Source organism: Globicephala melas, chromosome 7 (genome assembly GCF_963455315.2).
Source record: "Globicephala melas chromosome 7, mGloMel1.2, whole genome shotgun sequence".
NCBI lineage: Eukaryota > Metazoa > Chordata > Mammalia > Artiodactyla > Delphinidae > Globicephala > Globicephala melas.
The window spans coordinates 62,422,375-62,427,151 of record NC_083320.1 but is presented as its reverse complement, the minus strand read 5'-3'; the positions used below and the strand labels follow the sequence as shown (position 1 = coordinate 62,427,151).

The window sequence follows — 4,777 nt, the reverse complement described above, 5'->3', positions numbered from 1 at the left end:
TTCCCATTGTTAGTGTAAATGTGACTTTTCTTACACAAGGGGAGTGGTTTTGATCGATTCAAAGGGCCCGGTGGGCAGCCAGGGATCAGCATAAAGGGTGAAAAGGTGAGCAATAAATATGTCAGTGCCTTGACACAATTAGGTTTATAAAAAAAGCACTGAAGCAAAATGGAACATAGCGGGTTTACAAAAACAGCTGACAGGTTCTATGTTTTAGAGAAGGATTTATGGCTAATTAACTGTCCAGAACAATTCTAACTCCTGTACATAGCAAAACATAAGCTGAGACAAAGAATGATTGATTTTAGTGCGAAAGTCCTGTATTGTGAAATGAGAGAGAAAGGGAGGACAGTGTAAGGCAATTATTTGGAAGTATTGAGTTTGCACAGCTTAGATGTGGAATCAGGATTTTGCAGGAGACTGGGTTTTGTTGCTGCTGCTCTTGTTCTTATAGCTGTTGTTGTGTTGTTTTAAAATATCTTGCGGTTATATCTGTCATGGAAAAGAGACTGATTTACCAGAACTTTTTGAAGTTACTGCTACTGGAATCCAACAGGAGAAGGTATTCATCAGCTCCCATGTATACAGATTATCATGCTGTCATTACAAGAGAGGAAAGAAGAGCTTTTGGCTTTAACAGTAACTACTTTTCCATGTTTAGAGTTTCATCTGGATTTCAGGGGCACTGAGAAAGTGCCCATAATAGGAACAGGAGCGATCATATTTTGAAAATGTAAGTTTCTGTTCAAATCATTCTGTGTCCTGAAATAAATCCTTTCTGCCATTGGTTCCATATGCATCCACTTTTCCTAGCCTTGAAACACAGCTGAACCAAGAGTGTGTATACCACTAATGAACATCAGTCTAATACCAAACATCTACATTCGAAATAAGGCCTAAGCACAGACAACAGCACCAGGATTCATCTTCTGGTTCTCTCTTTCCTCCACTCTCTCTAAAGATCAATTGCTCTGACTTTGGTTACCCACCTCCTCACTCCAGAAAGCTTCTAAGAGAGGTAAGTGAGACTATAACCACAGGAAAAGGAGGAGCTAAAGTCTAACACCAGAAGACATGGACAACAGAAGATAGAGGGTGGTCTACCAAGAGGGAAAATAGGTTGGATGAAGTTTAAGTTGGTAGAGGAATTAAGATAAAGATAAACAAACAGCTTGCTTTTTGAAAGGAAAAACTAGGCTCTAGATTATTTCCATTAGCTGATGTCAAGCTCCAGAAAACACAAACTGGCTTTTTCTTTTATTTATTTGTTTGTTTGTTTGTTTGTTTGTTTTTGGCTGCGTTGGGTCTTCGTTGATGCCCTCGGGCTTTCTCTAGTTGCGGTGAGGGGGGCTACTCTTTGTTGCTGTGCGGGGGCTTCTCATTGCGGTGGCCTCTCTCGTTGCAGAGCACGGGCTGTAGGCACACGGGCTTCCAGTAGTTGTGGTGCACAGGCTTAGTTGCTCCGCGGCATATGGGATCTTCCCAGACCAGGGCTCAAACCCATGTCCCTTGTGTCGGCAGGTGGATTCTTTTTTTTTTTTTTTTTTTTTTAACAGGGAAAAGAAAGTAGAGTTTATTGGTGGGAATAGGTAGGGAGGGGGCAGCGCCAAGGCTCTCACGAGTGCAGGGCCCGCCATTTGTCCACGGGGCCACGATTAGGGATGTACTTGACCCCACAGCCATCTGGAATGAGCCACTTTTTTGCCACCATGTTTTCAAACTCATCTGCATTAAACTTAGTAAATCCCCACTTCTTGGAGATGTGGATCTTCTGGCGGCCAGGGAACTTGAACTTGGCCCTGCGGAGGGCCTCAATCACATGCTCCTTGTTCTGCAGCTTGGTGCGGATGGACATTATGACCTGGCCAATGTGGACCCTGGCCACTGTGCCCTGGGGCTTTCCAAAGGCACCACGCATACCTGTCTGGAGCCTAGATTGGGGACAGCATGCCAGTCATTAATGTCCACTGGAAAGGGCTGTCTCCAAGGTCCCTTAGGGCAACCCATACAGGCAACAAGCTGCATACACTACCAAGGAGGCTGCTGTTTGCAGCCATTGCACACCGGGCCCCCATGGGGAAAAGAGCACAGTCGGCTTAACTGGCTGCAAAGGGCAGGTGGATTCTTAACCACTGCGCACCCAAACTGGCTTAAACATAGAGTTGATTAGCACTTAGAAAAGAAACTGGAGATAACTCAGAGCAAGTTTCACAAATTAACCTCTTTTTTTTTTCCTGATAGGGCATCTATATTGGTAGATCAGAGATAGATAACTGATGTTAGTTAGGGATTTCAGAGAGTCATGTGTCAAAGTCTTTCATAATAGTTTGGTAGGCAAAATGGAGAAACCAAGGCAATGTGATAATACAGATAAGACCAGCAACTCTATGATGGAAGGGATTGTCACTAACGTGTTCACTGCTATGTCTTCTCTATGCAACACAAAGCCTTACCCAGGCTCAAAAAATTTGCATTGATTTAGTAGTTAGGTGCATTCACTGATGTACCAAAACACATTGTTTTCTGGATCTCTGTCAACAGATTTTATTTTATTTGTCTCCGTATCTCCAGGGCATTAGAAAGTACCTGGCATAAAGAAGTAGGCATTTAATAAAATGTGATAGACGAATGAATAAGTCTATAGATCTTCTATAAATTCTTACAAGGTTCTTTTCTTAGTCTTAACCTAGTCAATGTTCTGAACAATGACTTGGTTGAAGATACATTAAAACAAGGGATTATCAATTATTACAATTGTATACATTAAAACAATTAACACATGAAATACAATGGACCAAAAGGACATAGATCAATACCTATATGACAAAATTTAATATCACTAAATGTATATTTTTAAAATGCACAAATGAAGGATAGCAGAGTTCCCAGCGTGAAGTAATTTACTCTGTAAAAAGATATGACAGCTCTCATCAAAAAGACCACAAATAACAAATGTTGGCAAGGATATGGAGAAAAGGGAACCCTGTACATTGTTAGTGGGAATGTAAATTGGTACAGCCACTATGGAGAACAGTACAGAGGTTCCTCAAAAGACTGAAAATAGAACTACCATGTGATCCAGCAATTCCACTCCTGGGTATATATCTGAAGAAATGAAAACACTCTTAAGGGAAATCAGAAAATATTTTGAATTGAATTAAAATAAAAATATGACAAAAATTGTGGTATACAGTGAAAGCAGTGTTTATAGGGTAATTACATCATTGCTTATTTATATTAGGAAAGAAGAAATGTAATCCACTATATTAATAGCCAAAAAAACGCATGATCATCAACTGATGCAGAAAAAAATATTTGATAAATTCAACATCCATCCCAGATAAAAACTCTCAGCAAACTAGGAATAGATGAGTTCTTTCTCAATCTATTGAGAAAAGGCACGCTCAAAAAAAAAAAAAAAAAAACCCTACAGCTAACATCATACTAACTGATGAAAGACTGAATGTGTTCCCTCTAAGGTCAGAAACATTACAAGGATGTTCACTCTCACCACGCCAATTCAACATAATACTAGAACAACCCTTAACCAGTGAAATAAAGCAAGAAAAAAAATACACACAGGTTTGAAGGAAAAAATAGAACTGTTTCATAGACAATGTGTAGAAAATCCCAAGGGAATCTATAAAAAACCTCCTAGATCTAAAAAGTGAATTTAGCAAGATCACAGGCTACAAGGCCAAAAGACAAACGTCAATCATATTTTCATTTAGCAGCAATAAACAATTAGATACTGAAATTTAAAACACAATACCACTTACAGCAGCCCCCAAGAATGAAATATCTAGGTATAAATCTTGTAAAATATTTCCAGGAACTGTATGCTGTAAACTTTATAACACTGGTTTTAAAATAGACCTATGTAAATGGAGAGACATACTATATTCAAGGATTGGAAGACTCAGTAAAGATGCCAATTGATCTACAGGTTTAATGCAATTCCAGTCATAATCTCAGCGGGATTTTTGATATATATAGGAAATCTATGGGAAAGCAAAGGAACTAGGATAGCCACAATAATTCTGAAAAAGAGAAATAAATTTAGAGAAATCACACCACTCTATTTTAAGTTTTACTACAAAGCTACAATAATCAAGAGAGTATATAATTAGCACAGGAATAGACACAAATCAACAGAACAGAATAGAGTCCAGAAATAAAATCACACATATATTAATTTTGACAAAAATGGAAAGGCGTTTCAATGGAGAAAGGATAGTTTTTTCAATAAATGGTGTTTGAACAATTGGACATCCATATGCAAAAAAAAAGAACCTCAACCCATACCATGACTCATAAACAAAATTTATCAAAGTGGGTCATAGATCTAATTGTAAAACACAAAACTATACAATGGTTAGAAGAAAAAAAATAAAAAGAGATTCATGGCTTGGGTTTAGGTAGAGTTCTTGGACATGACAGCAAAAACACAATCTATAAAAGAAAAAAATTGATAAACTGGACTTCATCCAAATTAAAATTTCTATTCTATTAAAGATATTCACTGTTAAGAGAATGAAAGACAACCTACAGACTGGGGGATATTATTGGCAAATCATATGTTTGTTAAAGACATATCTATTATATATATGTATATATATATTTCTCAAAACTCAATAATAAAACAACTTAAAGTTTGAGAAAAAACTTGAGCAGACATTTCACCAAAAAGGATATACAGAAGGCAAATTAGTATAGTCCAACATCTTTAGCCATTAGGGAAATGCAAATTAAAACCAGGATGAAATCAGTAAACACT

General features: G+C 37.7%; 1 non-coding gene across 1 annotated transcript; it reads right to left on the bottom strand.

Moving 5' to 3' along the window:
* Positions 1–1,975: 1,975 nt before the first annotated feature.
* Positions 1,976–2,110, bottom strand: LOC115851130 (small nucleolar RNA SNORA70). The gene has a single exon (XR_004038628.1). It is a non-coding gene; the product is annotated as a small nucleolar RNA SNORA70 (small nucleolar RNA).
* Positions 2,111–4,777: the final 2,667 nt, after the last annotated feature.